The 19,983-nt window shown below is 42.2% G+C and overlaps 2 non-coding genes across 2 annotated transcripts; one reads left to right on the top strand and one right to left on the bottom strand.

Moving 5' to 3' along the window:
- Positions 1 to 1,340: 1,340 nt before the first annotated feature.
- On the bottom strand, positions 1,341 to 1,415 carry Trnat-ugu (transfer RNA threonine (anticodon UGU)). The gene has a single exon. It is a non-coding gene; the product is annotated as a tRNA-Thr (tRNA).
- A 594-nt stretch (positions 1,416 to 2,009) lies between these two features.
- On the top strand, positions 2,010 to 2,084 carry Trnat-ugu (transfer RNA threonine (anticodon UGU)). Its single transcript has one exon. It is a non-coding gene; the product is annotated as a tRNA-Thr (tRNA).
- The last annotated feature ends 17,899 nt before the right edge of the window (positions 2,085 to 19,983 follow it).

The raw sequence follows: 19,983 nt of genomic DNA, 5'->3' as shown, positions 1-19,983 counted from the left end.
CCCACCGCATAATACTGCTACCGCCAGCCTGCATCCATGCAGCGCTGCACGTTTCTAGCCGCCATTCACCTCGATGACGGCGTTAGTGGAGACGACCATCGACTTTGTGTAGCAAAAATGTGATTCACCCGAAGAATCGATACGTTTCCATTGATCGAGGATCGAATACCGATGGTCCCGTGCTCATAGCAATCGTAACCTAAGATGTCGTTGGGTCAACATGTGAACGCGTAGGAATGGTCTGCTGCGGAGTTCCACGTTCAATAACGTACGATGAACGGTGTGCTCCGAAGCACTCGTGCGCACCGCAGCGCTGTGCTCTTCGGGCAGAGATGCCACACATCACCATCTGTCCACCATTACAGAGCAGACAATCCTCCGAGCTCCAGTTTCTGAGAAGAGTCGTGGACGTCCAACTATTTAGCGCCTAGTGATAGTTTCACTGTGCGTCTACGATAGTGGCACGTGAACATTCTAGCAGCTCGCCGTTTTTCGAGATACTGTTCACAGGTTCTGCCTAATAATAATCTGCCCTTTGTCAAAGTGTCCGCCTCAACGCTGAGTGGTCAGCGTGGAGGAATGCCACGCAAAGGGGCCCGGGTTCAATTCGCGGCTGGGTCGGGGATTTTCTCCGCTCGCGGACTGGGTGTTGTGTTGTCTTCATTATCATCTCATCCTTATCAACGTGCAAGGCGCTGAAGTGGCGTCACTTAAAAATCTTGCACCAGCTGAGCGGTCTACCCGACGGGAGGCCCTAGCCACACGACATTTCATTTCGTTTGTCAAAGTCGCTTATCTCAATGGATTTCTCCATTTTCAGCCCATATCTTCGCTAGGGTCATGCAAGTAAGTGTCTGCTCCGCTTAAAAGAGCGTATCTCACTGCGTCACGTGCCCGAAATGTCAACAGGCTGCATCGAACGTCGCGGTCAACTCTGATCATAACGTTGTGGCTTGTCAGCGTACGAGGGTTGGAACTGTAATGGTGGCAACTATTTATTTACAGCTCGTTCGAAATAGATACGTGTTTCAAAGTTTTACCGGCCTTCAAAGTAGTCACCAGCATTGTGTACAACCCGTTGCCAGCGATGTGGAATTCGTAGGCTACTCTTAGCAGTGCCAGTTACGTTCACAGTTCGAGCGGCGCGGTCTATTGCCCGACGAATTTGTAGCAGTTCTGAAGCCAATGCCGTGAAGTGCTTCCTTCAGTTTAGAAATCGAGGGCTTAAGTCAAGTGAGTGCAGTAGATGGTAAAGCGTTTACCAGCCCTGAAATGATAATTAAATGGACACCCTAGCTGCAAACAGGCGTTGATGTACTTCATTGGGGACATGTTGGGTGTGCCCCGACCGGGACTCGAACCCGGGATCTCCTGCTTACATGGCAGACGCTCTATCCATCTGAGCCACCGTGGGCACAGAGGATAGTGCGTCTGCAGGGACTTATCCCTTGCACGCTCCCCGTGAGATCCACATTCCCAACATGTCCACACCACTACATTCGTAGTGCGCCTAATAGATGTTTGCCCATCATACTCATTACTCGTGGCAGATTGATCTACCAAGTCCCGTACAAGTTCGGGCATAGCGTGTGCGTTCGCACAAGAAGGTCAATGGCCGGGAAGCCATATTTTAACTATATATGGCGGTAGTATCTGCCCCCGAAAGAACAGTTACCGTGGATGACCATGTAGCTTTGCTAGAAATGAAATGATAATTAAATGGACACCCTAGCTGCATGGTCATCCACGGTAACTGTTCTTTCGGGAGCAGATACTACCGCCATATATAGTTAAAATATGGCTTCCCGGCCATTGACCTTCTTGTGCGAACGCACACGCTATGCCCGAACTCGTACGGCACTTGGTAGATCAATCTGCCACGAGTAATGAGTATGATGGGCAAACATCTATTAGGCGCACTACGAATGTAGTGGTGTGGACATGTTTGGAATGTGGATCTCACGGGGAGCGTGCAAGGGATAAGTCCTTGCAGACGCAATATGCTCTGTGCCCACGGTGGCTCAGATGGATAGAGCGTCTGCCATGTAAGCAGGAGATCCCGGGTTCGAGTCCCGGTCGGGGCACACATTTTCAACATGTCCCCAATGAAGTACATCAACGCCTGTTTGCAGCTAGGGTGCCCATTTAATTATCATTTCATTTCTAGCAAAGCTGCATGGTCATCCACGGTAACTGTTCTTTCGGGAGCAGATACTACCACCATATATATTTACCAGCCCCATCAGTCAAACAAATCAGAAACAGTTTGCACTGTAAGTACTTTAGCATTGTCCGGGAAAATGATTATCAGGTTCTGCAGAAAGTCTCACCATTTCTGTCTCTAAGCTGGTCGTAGGTTGTGTTCAAAAAGTGAACAGCATTGGGATAGAAACGATGACACTTTCTGCAGGACCTGACAATCATTTTGCAGGACAGTGCTCAAGTACGTACAGTGCAAGCTGTTACTGATTTGTTTGACTGATGGGGCTGCTAAGTGCTATACTACCTGCTGCACTCCCCTGACTTAAGCTCTAGTGAGTTCAATTCGATTTCTAAACTGAAGGAAACACTTCACGGCATTCGCTTCAGAACTGCTACAAATTCGTCGGGCAATAGATCGCGCCGCTCGAACTGTGAACACAACTGGCACTGCTAAGAGTAGCCTACGACTTCCACATCGCTGGCAACGGGTTGTACACAATGCTGGTGACTACTTTGAAGGTCAGTAAAACACGTATCTGTTTTGTGCGAGCCGTAAATAAATAGTTGCCACTATTAAAGTTCTAACCCTCGTATGTGCACGGCGACAACATTTCATTCAAAAATTACAGCTGTTGTTGTTAAGTTCACACTTTAAAGTGTCGAAAAATCACGTCAACTTGTAACACATGAAACTGTAGTTCTTCCGCTTTTGCCACATGTGTCATACCCGCAGTTTAAAGTTTGGTGGATGGTATTCATATGCAGGAAAGTGTTGAATTGTTCTTACAACCAATTTTAATGTATTAATGCGCGTGAACTCGCATTAGGTTGCAAATATGAAAAAAAACGAAACATATCAGTTTTTGCAAATCACGTCACAGCAGACCAGCCAGTAACAATCACGGATTTCCCACGCATATACTGTCAGTGCAGCCTGTGGTATTTCAAGAGGCTTACTAAACAGCGTCTGACCCAGAGTGGGAAGCTAGCATCATATGTGGAAAGCAACGGGAAGCTGCCACAGTACTATTCCCAAGGCGCACTTGACATGGCCCTCTATGCGCAATATAGTGATTCCGGGGCAAAACATCCCTTCAATCGAATCTCCTGGAGGGGAGTACATCGAGGATAATTGAAAGTGTAAAGATAAAGAAAAAGAAATGGAAAGAGGAAAAGCTAAGGATCGGTACATGGAACGTTCGCACCCTCTTAGAATCTGATAAATTGGAAAATGCGAAAAAGGAATGCAAGAATATAGATATTCTTGGAATGTGCAAGGTGAGATGTGGTGGCTATGGTGTGTTACAGAGTAATGATTACAAACTATTTTGTTCAGGCGAGGAAAAAAAATGGAATGAATGGAGTAGCTATCATGCTAAAGAAGAAGGTAAAAACCATGATAATGACGGTGGAATACATAAATAGCAGACTGATAATGCTGAGGTTGAAAGGCCACAAGAAAGATGTAGTTCTGATACAGGTCTACATGCCCACGAGTCAACATAACGACGATGAGATTGAAGAGTGCTACAGCAGTATTGAATGACTGGTGGAGAGAGAGAACGAAAAGGCGTGAGTCATAGTAATGGGAGATTGGAAGGCGGTAGACTAGCGAAGGGAAAGACGGAGATGTGGTTGGAAAGTTTGGATTGGGTAACAGAAACGAAAGTGGTGCGAAAATGGTTAGATTTTGTAAGGAAAACTCACTGTTAGTTGACAACATGCTTTTTGAACATCACAAAAGAAGACGGTACACATGGACATCCAATATAGACAACAGCAGATTCCAGATCGATTATATACCAATACAGAGTACATTTTGGAAATGCATGAGAAATGCCAAGGCTTATCCAGGAGCAGATATTAACTCGGACCACAACTTGATTGTAGCAGATGTACAGGTTAGATTGGTAGGTAAAGTGAGAGAGGAATTTAACTTGGATGCTCTAAAGGCAGAAGGAATAAGCAAAAAGTTTGAGGAAGAGTTCCGAGACAAGTGAAAAATTAGAGAAAAGACAGAGGGCATAAATGAACAGTGGAATCAATTCAGACACCCTGAAAGCAACCAGTAAAGATGTTGTTGGTCTGGTGAAGTGCAAGCGGAGAAGAAAACCATGGGTTACCGATGGCATGATCTTGAAGATGGCAGAAAGGAGAAAATGGAAAAACGCATAAACTGATGAAGGGAAAAGGCAATACAGAAGACTGGACAATGAGCTGAGAAGAGTAATTCATCAGGCCATGGAAAAATGGACGAGAGAAATCTGCTAAGAAATTGATACATTGGAGAAAGAGGGCAAGTACGAAAACATGTATCGAGTAGGATAGGATATAGTATTTCAGGGAAGGAAGAATAGAACAAACATGGAGATAGAAGGGAAGGAAGGAACTCTTTTAAGCGACCCACACGCTATTCAGAATAGATGGAAAGAATATATTGAAACTATGAAGTGGATCAAAGACCTTCCGATCTGCAGATTGAGAAGGAAGAATCAGTAAATGAAGACGAAAAATGAGATTTTATCCTAGGTTCAGAGGTAAATAAGGCATTGGGAGAACTTAAAAGCAGCAAAGCGTGTGGTGTAGGGGATGACATTCCGGCAGAAATCTTAAAGAACTGAAAATAAACAGTCGAAAATGAGTTGACCTCTCTTTGCAACTACATCTATGACAAGGGGGAACGGCCAGAAGACTTTTTCGTAAGTATAATAGTCCCAATCCCAAAGACCAATAATCCCAAAAAGTGTGAAGACCATAGGACAATCAGCCTAATATCGCAGGCAGCAAAAGTAGTTCTTCGAATCCTGAATAGGAGTCTAAATGGAACGCTGGAAGAAACACTTGGTGAAGAACAATATGGTTTCATAGGGGGAAAGAGAACACGAGATGCTATTGGACTTCTAAGAACCATCGGTGAAAGATGCATAGAAAAGGGCAAAGAAGTGTATGCTGTCTTCATAGACCTCGGAAAGGCCTTTGATAGAATGCGGTGGAATAAGCTGTTAGATATCTTGAAAAAGAAGGGAGTAGAGAGGAGGAGAGAACATTGATCGCAAATCTGCATCTGAACCAGAAAGCTCGTGTACGAACAGGTAATGGGGTCTACGAGGACAGCAAGATTGGGAGAGGTGTTAGACAGGGCTGTTGTCTCTCACCGATACTATTGAACATCTTTCTGGAGGTAGCACTGGAAAGTTGTATGGATGGGACAAGAGGCATCAGGATAGGTGGGAGGAAAGTTGAATGTATAAGATTTGCAGATGACATGGCGAAACTCAAATACTAAATGTCCTAAATGGAGCCTGTGCAGCATATGGTATTAAAATTAAAAAAAAGAAAACCAAAAGCATGGTCAGAGGCCTAAAGAAAAGAAAAGTAAAAATTAAGTTTGGGTCAGATGTCATAGAACAGGTAAGGGCATTCAAGTATTTGGGAAGTTGGATTAAAGAAAACATGGATTGCCAACAAGATATCAAAGTGAGAATGGGTCTGGCGAAAGAGGCATTTCAAAAGCAGAAAAGACTTCTAACTAGTTGTTTAAACAAGGAATTAAGGGAGCGATTGGTTAAGTGCTTAATATGGAGCGTGGCCTTGTATGAAGCGGAAACGTGGACTTTGAGAACGCAGGATGAGAAGAGAATTGAAGCTTGTGCAATGTAGATCAGCTGGACTGATAAAGTCAGGAATGAAGAAGTACTGAGGAGAGTTGGAGAAGAACGGAGGATGCTGCTGACGGTGAAGAACAGGAAACTAAATTGGATAGGCTACAATCTTAGAAGAGATTGTCTTCTAGTAGAGGCAATGGAAGGTTTCGTTCCGGGAAAGAGAGGGAAGGGCAGAAGAAGGTTCCAGATGCTGGATGATGTCAGCACGCCACAAGGAGGGTACCAAGAATGCAGAGGAACGCAGAAGACAGAGGAGCATGGAGGGCTATGGAGTCAAAACCTACCGCAAGGCAGACAACCCAATGATGACTCTATTTAAGTCGGTCTGATACTTTCTTTACACAATGTTCACGGCAGTATTAAGTCTTTACCATATTCGAAATGTAAGTGTTCTGTGGGAATTTAAGGAGATGGGACCTGGATAAACTGTCTAAACCAGAGGTTGTACAGAGTTTCAGGGAGAGCATAAGGGAACAATTGACAGGAATGGAGGAAAGAAGTACAGTAGAAGAAGAATGGGTAGCTCTGACGAATGAAGTAGTGAAGGCAACAGAGGATCAAGTAGGTAAAAAGACGATGGCTAGTAGAAATCCTTGGGTAACAGAAGAAATATTGAATGTAATTGATGAAACGAGAAAATATAAAAATGCAGTAAATGAAGCAGGCAAAAAGGAATACAAACGTCTCAAAAATGAGATCGACAGGAAGAGCAAAATGGCTACGCAGGGATGGCTAGTGGACAAATGTAAGGTTGTAGAGGCTTATCTCACTAGGGTTAAGATAGATACTGCCTACAGGAAAATTACAGAGACCTTTGGAGAAAGGAGAACTACTTGCATGAATATCAAGAGCTTTGATGGAAACCCAGTTCTAAGCAAAGAAAGGAGAGCAGAAAGGTGGAAGGAGTATATAGAAGGTCTATACAAGGGCGATGTACTTGAGGACAATATTATGGAAATGGAAGAGGATGTAGATGAAGATGAAATGGGAGATACGATACTGCGTGAAGAGTTTGACAGAGCACTGAAAGCCCTGGGTCGAAACAAGGCCCCCGGAGTAGACAACATTCCATTAGAACTACTGATAGCCTTGGGAGAGCCAGTCCTGACAAAACTCTACCATCTGGTGAGCTAGATGTATGAGACAAGCGATATTCCCTCAGACTTCAAGAAGAATATAATAATTCCAATCCCAAAGAAAGCAGGTGTTGACAGATGAGAAAATTACCGAACTATCAGTTTAATAAGTCACAGCTGCAAAATACTAACACTAATTCTTTACAGACGAATGGAAAAACTGGTAGAAGCCGACCTCGGGGAAGATCATTTTGGATTCCGTAGAAATGTTGGAACACGTGAGGCAATACTGACCTTACGACTTATCTTAGAAGAAAGATTAAGGAAAGGCAAACCTACGTTTCTAGCATTTGTAGATTTAGAGAAAGCTTTTGACAATGTTGACTGGAATTCTCTCTTTCAAATTCTATAGGTGGCAGGGGTAAAATGCAGGGAGCGAAAGGCTATTTACAATTTGTACAGGAACCAGATGGCAGTTATAAGAGTCGAGGGGCATGAAAGGGAAGCAGCGGTTGGGAAGGGAGTGAGACAGGGTTGTAGCCTCTCACCGATGTTATTCAATCTGTATATTGAGCAAGCAGTAAAGAAAACAAATGTCCCCTGAAATCTTCACAACATTTTTAGTTAAGTACATAACAGTGTTTTCTATCATCACCGAATCTGGTGCTTCAGATAGCGTCACCCGATAAAATACTTGATATTTATTAAAAGAAATAGCCTTTTTCTGTAAGTAATCATATGCTATGGTATAGAAAGCCATTCAACTTCCTCAAATTTAGAAATCAAATTAATTATTTCTTGGTTAGTGTTCTCATTCTTTACTTTGTTCAAATTCATCTTGGTTTGCAAGCCAGTAAAATTGGCAGTCTTCCTTTCATTCAGACATCTTCGAGTGTCGATTAATACATTTCTTATCCCTGTTAGATTATATGGGTAGATCACGTAACTAGTGAGGAGGTACTGAATAGAATTGGGGAGAAGAGGAGTTTGCGGCAGAACTTGACCAGAAGAAGAGATCAGTTGGTGGGAGGTTCTGAGGCATCAAAGGATCACCAATTTAGTACTGGAGGGAAGCGTGGAAGGTAAAAATCGTAGAGGGCGACCAAGAGATGAATATGCTAAGCGGATTCAGAAGGATGTAGGTTGCAGTAGGTACTCGGAGATGAAGAGGCTTACCCAGGAGAAAGTAGCGTGGAGAGCTGCCTCAAACCAGTCTCAGGACTGAAGACCACAACAACAACATCTCTGTTATCGAGACTTTCTTCTTCTCGATGCTTTTTATATTGTTTTCAGACAGCGCCAAGTTTGACTGCAGAAACATGAAGTAAATTTCACTGATCGGACTTCTGAAAGAATCTGAAATTATTTTTGATGGCCTGTCGTCGGTGTCAAAAATTATTTTAATTGAATCAAAAGCTTAAGGATTGTCTCAATTATAGGCATTGACGGCAACCATCTTGTTTTTGAGAGACAGAAGGGTCTGATGACTGAAAGCAACGTATAAGCAGAACTCTTTCAACTTCTTTGTCCTTACCGTGTATATTGACAAATAATTAAATATTTTCATGACGATTATTTCAATATAGACAGTTAAAACTGCAGAAGACCTGATATAATACTCTGGAGAATATGGGCAGGGAATTCAGTCCCTTCAACAATTATTCCTTGTTCTTCTTCAAGTTGGTGAAACACATTCCGCTGGACGCGTCGATGAAGCCCTCCGTAGTTGGTATTGTTATTGTCTCCACAAAAAGCGATTAATTCATCGAATGCAATTTGCAGTTGTCTCAAAGAGTCTACAGAAAACTTTGCAATTGTCTTCGATGTTTCGTTATTCAATGAATCAAATTTCAATAGCTTATGTTGGATTCCATCAGTTTGAGTAAACTATTGAACAGCTAAAGGAAACATCTTTTCGGCCTTGCGGTTCGATGCGTCGGTGCCTGTGCCGTAAAATGAAACTTCTTGCAATTGTTTTATGCATTCGAACACGAAGTGTGGTGCGAGAATATTTATAACAATAACTGTAGCTGTGGTCTTGGCTGTAGACGCCTTTGCGGCGACTTTGGATTCAGGATAAATTGCGGCATTCAGTTTTACGGTACAGTCAAGAGAACTGAAGGACTGATTATGTTCGACAATTTTGTAAGCTGTTGTTAGTTCCGCAGCAGCAACGAGTAATCCTTTCCGGGTATCTTTTTTAATCATCAGTGTAGAAATGGGCTTTGATGTCCATGCTACAGCGAATCTATTTGTTTTATTCTCTGTAGAAATGTGAAGCCTCACATCTGCCTTACCTCCGTGAGTTATTGAGATGAAACAGTTACAAATCTCACACAGCGCTTCCTGATCCGTATGTCCTTTCTTGACAAAAGACCACTCTCTCGTGAAATCATCCGAAGAGAGACACTTTCTCTTTCCATCCTTAAGTATTTTCGTAAGTTATGATAATATAAGTTTATTAGACAGTAACCAGTCGACAATACCACTTTAGTCATCGTAGTATACGTCACTCTACACTCCACGCCCTATATACACGCAGTAAACACTTCAGACATTACTAACTTACAGAGAACTGCGCAATTCTTCCGCATGACGCTGCTTAAATACTTCCACCCTCATACTACTAGAAAATTCTGGTGTTTTCTCGAGTGATGGGACCAGATCTAGAAGCAGCATGCAACGGAGCATGCTACGCCACCTGTGAGACGACCTGGTCAACACCAACCTGTTGACATAAATAAAACTAACTGATGCTGCATTTACATGTTGCGCTAACAGATGTCGTTGCTTCAGTACTTCAGCCAAATTCGTAACACTATTTTGCAAAATCGGGACAAAATTGGTTCTTGTCGGGATGTCGAGACAAGAATTTCGTTAGGAAACACAGCAGACCTCCATCCTGCCATCTAACGAACTGTCGCTTGACACCACTGAAGTCGAAAATGGCGGTCGTTTGGAGACAGCGGAAGACACGCTACAGGGCGTCTGGCTCGGAGTGTCTACATCTACATCTACATCTACATCCATACTCCGCAAGCCACCTGACGGTGTGTCGCGGAGGGTACCTTGAGTACCTCTATCGGTTCTCCCTTCTATTCCAGTCTCGTATTGTTCGTGGAAAGAAGTATTGTCGGTATGCCTCTGTGTGGGCTCTAATCTCTCTGATTTTATCCTCATGGTCTCTTCGCGAGATATGCGTAGGAGGGAGCAATATACTGCTTGACTCCTCGGTGAAGGTATGTTCTCGAAACTTCAGCAAAAGCCCGTACCGAGCTACTGAGCGTCTCTCCTGCAGAGTCTTCCACTGGAGTTTATCTATCATCTCCGTAACTCTTTCGCGATTACTAAATGATCCTGTAACGAAGCGCGCTGTTCTCCGTTGGATCTTCTCTACCTCTTCTATCAACCCTATCTGGTACGAATCCCACACTGCTGAGCAGTATTCAAGCAGTGGGCGAACAAGCGTACTGTAACCTACTTCCTTTGTTTTCGGATTGCATTTCATTAGGATTCTTCCAATGAATCTCAGTCTGGTAACTTTATATGATCATTCCATTTTAAATCACTCCTAATGCGGACTCCCAGATAATTTATGGAATTAACTGCTTCCAGTTGCTGACCTGCTATATTGTAGCTATATGATAAGGGATCTTTCTTTCTATGTATTCGCAGCACATTACATTTGTCTACATTGAGATTCAATTGCCATTCCCTGCACCATGCGTCAATTCGCTGCAGATCGTCCTGCATTTAGGTACAATTTTCCATTGTTACAACCTCTCGATATACCACAGCATCGTCCACAAAAAGCCTCAGTGAACTTCCGATGTCATTCACAAGGTCATTTATGTATATTGTGAATAGCAACGGTCCTACGACACTCCCCTGCGGCACACCTGAAATCACTCTTACTTCGGAAGACTTCTCTCCATTGAGAATGACATGCTGCGTCCTTGAAGTAGCCGATTTGTAACAGTTTGATGTACCGCTGTGGTCGCAATTGTTGCTCAAATTGCTGCTGCTGATGCAGTGCGATGCGACAGAGGAGTACGGCGGACACGATGGTCTTCCCTCCTAGTAGTGCAACATGGCCGTCCCGAGCTTGGCCTGTTTGCGACCAATACATTCATGTGATCACCGCTGTCAGCAGTCATGTACAGTCGCTACATTCCTGCCAAGTCTTTCTGCAGTATCGCCCTATTACATGACCTCGTTCAAACTCAGTGTGTTGTTGATAATGGCATCTTCGTCGCCTTAAGGAGCTCCGGAAAGGCTCAAAATCACGAAAAGTTCAATTTTTACTTTTTTGCGTTTTCTGAATCTGCAGACTATTACCTTTTAATAGATATATAATTTATTCAATTCCTAAGACTACAACTATTTAAACATTTTTTTTTGAAATGTGTTCTACATGGGCGTGACCCATTGTGACGCTGTTAAACTGCTGTCAAATGGTGTTATTATTAACGTCCGTGTTCATCAGGTACATTTTAGTGATGTGAGATAAAGTATGTGTTGTGGCTAACCTGTTTTCAGAGACTTAGCAGCACCTCAACTGTTGAAAAAGTGTATTCACGGAAAAACTCAAAACTCCAATGAAAGTGTAAATAGTGTTATATGGTCGAGAATCCCCAAGACTGTATTTGTTGGAATAGAAACACTTCACTTTGGTGTGTATCATGCTGTTGCGACTTTCAATGATGGCAACACTGTAAGGTGCAAGGTATTTAGAAATATGGGAATGAAGATAGGTTCTAACATGGTACGAGCGATGCTTGCTTTAGACAAGGAACGCCTTCGGGCTGCAGACAGGGCTGTAAAGAGTCTAGAAATACAAGCAAGAGTAAACAGGAGGAGGAACAAGAGGAAGCTGGAGGAAGAGTTTGCAGAGGATGAAGATAATCCATCCTATGGACCTGGAATGCACTAAAAAGTTAATCCAATCTTCGTCGCTCGATTCCCAAAACTTTTATTTTCTCATACTAATTACATGTTTTCTAAGGATCTTCCAAACATATTTGTTTCAAACTTTCAGTAAATGTTACACAGTACCTTCTGCATAATTTAACACAGCCTTTTTCCAAAAAAACTGTATATTTTTTAATATATAAATAAAAAATTGCAAAAAAATGTTGTAAATTTTCATTACAATTGAAAAAAAAATCATCTTTAATGACTGAACTAAAATTTTGTAAAATCCCTGTGTTAAGTTGTAGCCCATATTCCAATAAATAATCTGTAAAAAGTTCAACTTCCTACCTCAAATACTTTGTGAGAAAAGATGTAATTTATAAGCGTTATTTTAACATTGCAAGTATAGGGCGTTCCGGAGCCCCTTAAAGACATTTTTTGACTCGCAGCAAATCACCACCTCCCATCTCAGAGCTAACTATCACTCACCACCGCTACAGCGTGTATTTAAGGGAAACCTGATTTGCATCCTTGTAGTGTCGCTGCTAGCGCCACTCTTGTTCGACTGGCGCGAAATCTGAATAAGACGTCATCTTTCAGATGTAAAAACACGTCTGCGAACTTTCACTTATCTCGCACAATTCCTTCTTGGTGTTTTCGTTTTATAGATCCGAGGACGGCAATACATACCGCCGAAACTAGTAACCCAGTAATCGTGTTAACGTAGCTATCTTGGCAAATAAATATATTTCAAAAGAAGACAGCGATACAAAATTAGAAATCGCCTCCTGTACTGAATGATCGTGTCAGACAACCATTAAATTTTCTTGTTGTGCTTGAGTGTAGTGTGAAAGTGTTGATACAAATGCTCACGTGCATGACTTTACGTCTGATAGTGATCAGCTCGAAAAAACTAAGTTATGTGGTTAATGTTATGCTTGTTCGCAGTGCCTCTCCTCCTTATCAGTAAGCCGCATAATTTTCTTTCGGCTCCTACAGCACCGTGCTTCGGTGCACAGAGAGAGGAATTTAGTATGTGATGATGATGATGTTTGGTTTGTGGGGCGCTCAACTGCGTGGTTATCAGCGCCCGTACAATTTCCCAATCTTTGCTCAGTCCAATTTCGCCACTTTCCTGGATGATGATGAAATGATGAGGACAACACAAACACCCAGTCATCTCGAGGCAGGTGAAAATCCCTGACCCCGCCGGGAATCGAACCCGGGACCCCGTGCTCGGGAAGCGAGAACGCTACCGCGAGACCACGAGCGGCGGACGAATTTAGTATGTGCCGGAAATGTAGGCAGGTAACTGAAATATGCATTCATATAAATTCTAATGCATAATGTTTCGTCGGTGCAACCACACTTTGCTGCTACTGATTGTTCGTTTCAGTTTCGTGTAACTATCACATCCATCCTACTCTCGATATCTTGCAAATACTTTATCCTGGACCGTTCTCTTACTTTTTTTCTCAACGCTTTCCCTTCAGATGGTTCAAATGGCTCTGAGCACTATGGGACTTAATATATGAGGTCATCAGTCCCCTATAACTTAGAACTACTTAAACCTAACTAAACTAAGGACATCAACACATCCATGCTCGAGGCAGGATTCGAACCTGGGACCGTTGCAGTCGCGCGGTTCCGGACTGGAGCGCCTAGAACCGCTCGGCCGACATGTTGCCTTCAAAAATGTTAATGATAGAAGTGTTGTGTCTGTTAACATCCTCAATAAATTTTACTTTTGTGTTTTCCATTTCCTCTAACAACCTTCTGTTTTCATTAAGTTTTCTTAGGACTTCCATATTCGGTTTCTTTCCATCTAGCTCGTTCATATCATTTTCAGCCATGTCCACATGTCAGCAGCTTCAAGTTGATTATTTTCTAATTTGTCCACGGTCCAACTTTCATTTCCGTAGGGCAGTGTATTCCGTATATTTACAGTTTGCTTCTTACTATACATTTCTTAGCCATAAATGTCTGTTTTGCTAATACAGTCCTTCAGTTCCATTAAGCATCTATTGTCCCCTGTCATTATACTAAGAAGATAACTAAATTGTTTCACATGATAAATTCTGAGGGAATCAACCTTTATATTGGTTTTAATTTCTCCCTTATTTTCGCGTACTAACACTGGTGTTGTTTTCCATTTGTTCACTTGAAATTTCCGTGGTTTAAGAATGTCTTATGGAACCTTCAGTTTACCATTCATTTCTTTTCCGGAGTTTACAACATTATGACGACCCCTCGTGATCAACATTTTCTTTGTATCCCGTTCATGGTTATCGTTGCTGCTACGACCTACGCTGAATCCTGTGTGGCTATTTTATGATGCAATTTACCTTATGTTTAAGATTTCTGTTGTTGCAGAACTGCGGGAGAATTTTTAGTGTGTCTTTTCCTTTCCTTGAGAGGGTGGCGGGTTTTTGAAAACATGGTATGGTAAACTTCTCCTAATTACGATGTTTTTTATTCAGTAATTGTTTCTTGAGAAGTATCCAAATTAATGCCAAAGCCGTGAAAAGTAACACACATTTTGAAAGACCATACAGGGTAGTCCACTGATCGTGACCAGGCCAAATATCTCACGAAACATCAAACGAAAAAACTACAAAGAACTAAACTTGTCTAGCTTGAAAGGGGAAACCAGATGGCGCTATGGTTGGCCCGCTAGATGGCGCTTCCATAGGTCAAACGGATATCAACTACGTTTTTTAAAATAGGAACCCCCATTCTTTATTACACATTCGTGTAGTACGTAAAGAAATATGAATGTTTTAGTTGGACCACTTTTTTCGCTTTGTGATAGATGGCGCTGTAATAGTCACAAACATATGGCTCACAATTTTAGACGAACAGTTGGTAAGAGGTAGGTTTTTTACATTAAAATGCAGAACGTAGGTACGTTTGATCATTTTATTTCGGTTGTTCCAATGTGATACACGTACCTTTGTGAACTTACCATTTCTGAGAACGCATCGTGATTACCTGTAAATATCACATTACTGCAAAAAAAAAAAAAAAAAAAAAAAAATGGCTCTGAGCACTATGGGACTCAACTTCTGAGGTCATTAGTCCCCTAGAACTTAGAACTAGTTAAACCTAACTAACCTAAGGACATCACAAACATCCATGCCCGAGGCAGGATTCGAACCTGCGACCGTAGCAGTCTTGCGGTTCCAGAGTGCAGCGCCTTTAACCGCACGGCCACTTTGGCCGGCGACACATTAATGCAATAAATGCTCAAAATGATGTCCGTCAACCTCAATGCATATGGAAATACGTGTAACGACATTTCTCTCAACAGCGAGTAGTTCGCCTTCCGTTATGTTCGCACATGCATTGACAATGCGCTGACGCATGTTGTCAGGCGTTGTCGGTGTATCACGGTAGCAAATATCCTTCAACTTTCCCCACAGAAAGAAATCCGGGGACGTCAGATCCGGTGAACGTGCGGGCCAATCCACCTGTCATGAAATATGCTATTCAATGCCGCTTCAACCGCACGCGAGTTATGTGGCGGACATCCATCATGTTGGAAGTACATCGCCATTGTGTCATGCAGTGAAACATCTTGTAGTAACATCGGTAGAACATTACGTAGGAAATCAGCATACATTGCACCATTTAGATTGCCATCGATAAAATGGGGGCCAATTATCCTTCCTCTCATAATGCCGCACCATACATTAACCCGCCAAGGTCGCTGATGTTCCACTTCTAGGATCGTGGATTTTCCGTTTCCCAATAGTGCATATTACGCCGGTTTACATTACCACTGTTGGTGAATGACGCTTCGTCGCTAAATGGAACGCGTGCAGGAAATCTGTCATCGTCCCGTAATTTCTCTTGTGCCCAGTGGCAGAACTGTACACGACGTTCAAAGTCGTCGGCATTCAGTTCTTGGTACATAGAAATATGGTACGGGCGCAATAGATGTTGATCTAGCATTCTCAACACCGACGTTTTGGAGATTCCCGATTCTCGCGCAATTTGTCTGCTACTGATGTGCGGATTAGCCGCGACAGCAGCTAAAACACCCACTTAGGCTTCATCATTTGTTGCAGGTCGTGGTTGACGTTTCACATGTGGCTGAACACCTCCTGTTTCCTTAAATAACGTAACTATCCGGCGTACGGTCCGGACAAAACTTTTGCTCTGAGCGCTATGGGACTTAACATCTGAGGTCATCAGTCCGCTAGAACTTAGAACTACTTAAACCTAACTAGCCTATGGACATCACACACATCCAAGCCCGAGGCAGGATTCGAACCTGCGACCACAGCGGTCGCTCAGAACCGCTCGGCCACACTGGCCGGCACGGTCCGGACACTTGGATGATGTAGTCTAGGATACCGAGCAGCATACATAGCACACGCCCGTTGGGCACTTTGATCACAATAGCCATACATCAACACGATATCGACCTTTTCCGCAATTGGTAAACGATCCATTTTAAAACGGGGAATGTATCACGAAGCAAATACCGTCTTCACTGGCGGAATGTTACGTGATACCATGTACGTATACGTTTGTGACTATTACAGCGAGATCTATCACAAAGCGAAAAAAATGGTCCAAGTAAAACATTCATATTTCTTTACGCACTACACGAATATGTAATAAAAAATGGGGGTTCCTATTAAAAAAAAACGCAGTTGATATCCGTTGACCTATGGCAGCGCTTACTAGCGGGCCAACCATAGCGCCATCTGGTTTCCCCCTTCAAGCTAGACAAGTTTCGTTCTTTGTAGCTTTTTGGTTTGATGCTTATTTCGTGAGATATTTGGCCCGGTCAATATCAATGGACCACCCTGTAGAGAAATGTTGTAAACAAAAGAGTTTCAACCGTTACCGGTACATGTACATCTGTTCTCCCTTAGCTACCTTACGATGTGTAGCAGAGGGTACTACGTGTATCAATGTCACTTCGCCATTTTCGTGTCCCAGTCACAAATAGTTCGCGGGAAGAATTATTGCTGGTAAACCGCCGTGCGGGATCGAGTCTTCCTAATTTTATCTTCATGATGGAGTTGCGTGATACACATAGTAGGAAGTAATACACTGGTTCACTCTTCTACCAACGTTCGCTCCTGGATTTTAACAATAAACAGCACCGTGGTGCAGAACGCCTCTCTTGCAGCGCCTGCCACAGGAATTAGTTGAATATCTCTGTGAGGCTTTCGTGCTTGGTTAATGAACCTGTAACGAAACGTGCTGCTCTTCTTTGAACCTTTCCTAATTCGTCTATCAATATTTTTGGCATGGATATCAGACTGACGAGCAAAATTCGACTATTGTTCGAAGGACGGTTTTGTGAGCAACCCGCTTTCTTGACAGACTGCATTTCCTGAGGATCCTTCCAGCGAATCTCAGTCCGGCGTCTGCCTTACTTACGATTAGTTTCATGTGCTCATTCCATTTTACATCTCTGCGTAAGTATAATTCTAGATAATTGATGTAAGCAACTGCTTCCAGTGTTTGTTCAGCAATCATGTTATCATTCAATAACGGGTCTTACTGTATATATACGCGATAAGTTACATTTGTTTATGTTGAAGGCTAATTGTCGCTCTGTGCGCCAGGTGTTGCTGCTCTGTGGATGTTCCTGCATTTCACTACAGTTTCCTGGAATTGCGACTTCTCTGTGTAAAACAGCATTATGGAACTTCCGACGTTCTCTGCTACGTGATTTTTGTGTATTGCGAATAGCAATGGCCCTAAAACACTCCCTTCGGGTACGTCCGAAGTTACTTTTACTTCTGAGACCTCCCTCTGTTGAGAACGACATGCTGTGTTCTGATGCTACAAACTCTTCTATCTAATCACACAGCTGGTCTGATATTCCGTGCGCTCGTGTTTTGCTCATTAGGCGGCAGTGCGGAACTGTATCGAACACTTTTCGGCAGTAAACAGTCATTTTCTCGAGATTTGTAACAGTCTGTGTCTAATTTTCTACCTATTACACTGCCAGATTAAAAAATACCATGCTGTATGATCACAACGGCTTGTGTTAGCGGAACAAGTTTTTTGGTTACATTAGAATTCCTCACGGTTACGATATAGTCTCCCGGCTGTTCACACAATTCTGTTCGTGACCGTCTCCCAGAGTATCGAATACGGGAATGCATCTGGGTAACGTCATCAACAACTGCCAATATTTATACAGCTGAACAATTTGTCCTTTTCAAGACACGAAATGAGACATCGTTGCACCTGGCATTTAGAACCCTCGGCAGGTGAAACTGGGCCAATTAGGAAATCAAAACATGGAGTGTGTAGAAAGACAACAGGCACTGTGAAGAGCCGGCGTCACTACACAGCCAAAGGTAACATCAGACGTTATCGATGGTGAAAAATTAACAAACGGTGGCTTTGTTCCTTTGTTGTTTGAGCAGGGGTAGAGACGATTCCAAGAAAAATCTGAGAAGAAAAAAGCCAACAGAGGGACATAGTTAGCGCTACGTGGTAGCTATTTTGAGGCTGTACGCGACTTCAGCAGTTATTGGTTTTCATGGAGTTTGTCAGCTGAGAAAAAGTTTATGGTGTCGAAAACTTTGAGATGAGATACTGTATTGCACCAAACCACACAGCACCTCTTCGAATGTGATCAAGCCACTACTAAAATGTAATTTCTATACTTTTTCTGGATGATGTGGAGCACAGTACAACATTCAGGCACTACCATGAATTTTTATCGATGTGAACAGTTACATTATTCTTCTGAAAACTTCCTGGCATTTCAAACGTTAGTTTCATTTGAAACAGTTAAAAGTAAAGTCAAGGTTGAATGGAGTGGGCTAGTTTTGGGCAACAGGGTACACTTCCATTCTCATATTTGCTCTGTGGTGATAGATATCATCAATAAAAAAAAAATAGTTCATAATTTCGGTGGCAAAAATAGACTTTCCCAAAAGGTCTGTAACACAAACAGTTGTAGCTTTAGCTTAAAAATTTGTTGGTCATCGTTACCTGCGTTACCTGCCTTCCAGTCATTCATCCACAACTGTAGGGTTTTAAAAAAGAATGAGGGAATATATATATGTATATATATAGAAGAAGGAGGCAATTTGCGGTATTGAATTACTACTCAATTGTACAGTGTCCCACGACATAGTTTCCACATGACTAAATACTACATGTATGCAGCTCGCTAAAGAGAGAGTAGTGAATCACATGTCTTAAAATGGCTGGTTAACTCTTGAATTTTAATTTTTAAGTGTCTCTGAAACTAACGCCCCTTAATGGCTTCCTTCTCACGCAAATATCTAGACACACAGGAAGCTCTAATAGCATGAATCACTTATCTGATAGTTTATCCAAAAGCTATATTGGTGTAAGTGATGGCCACATCCTTTTTTTTTTTTTTTTTTTTGAGATATTCTTGGCAACGTTCTTTGTGTGCAGTGTAACACATTGTAATGGAGATTATTTGGTAGGATAAATTAATTAGTGATAGGAAACCAATAGCAACACGCACAAATATATTTAGAAGGGAGAATTTGAAGACTATTTCTTTATTTTTCTGTTTGAACTTTCCAGTTTATTACGTTGTGCTTTATGCTATGATGCTCGGATATTTAGTGATGGTTTTATAGTCTATATTGTGCAAGGAATTGTATTACGCTTCCTGGATATACTGATTGTACTATGTAGGGCTAGGAATTGTGGCGTATTATGATGACTTGATGGTTTCGTGATTGTGCTTGTTCCTTAATATGACTTGCATTAAACTCATTTTGTGTTTCTTTCGTTGTTACATGTCATTTGGTTTTACTGAAATATTGGCGATTGTATCGCTATAAACTCTCAGAGGGACATACACAATTCAAATGTAACTGGCGAGCACAGGTCCATATAGCACTATTTTTTCACTTTCGTTTCTGTGGTCTTTCGTTCTTCATATTTTCTGTTTGTTGGTCAAAGCTATTTCCTTCTCTCATCTCTATTCTCTCTATGCTGGGAAGCAGTAGTAATCACCTGAGAATTTTTTCATTTAACTGTGACCTTACATTTGTTAAGAATTAAATAAAAATTTTCAATGGTCTTTGACACTGAAACCACATTCATACTTTCTTAACTGGCATGTCTGTAGATAAGTTGATATGTAATTCGGCTTGGAG

This window comes from Schistocerca cancellata, chromosome 6, assembly GCF_023864275.1.
Source record: "Schistocerca cancellata isolate TAMUIC-IGC-003103 chromosome 6, iqSchCanc2.1, whole genome shotgun sequence".
Lineage (NCBI taxonomy): Eukaryota > Metazoa > Arthropoda > Insecta > Orthoptera > Acrididae > Schistocerca > Schistocerca cancellata.
This window is presented reverse-complemented; position numbering and strand designations above follow the sequence as displayed.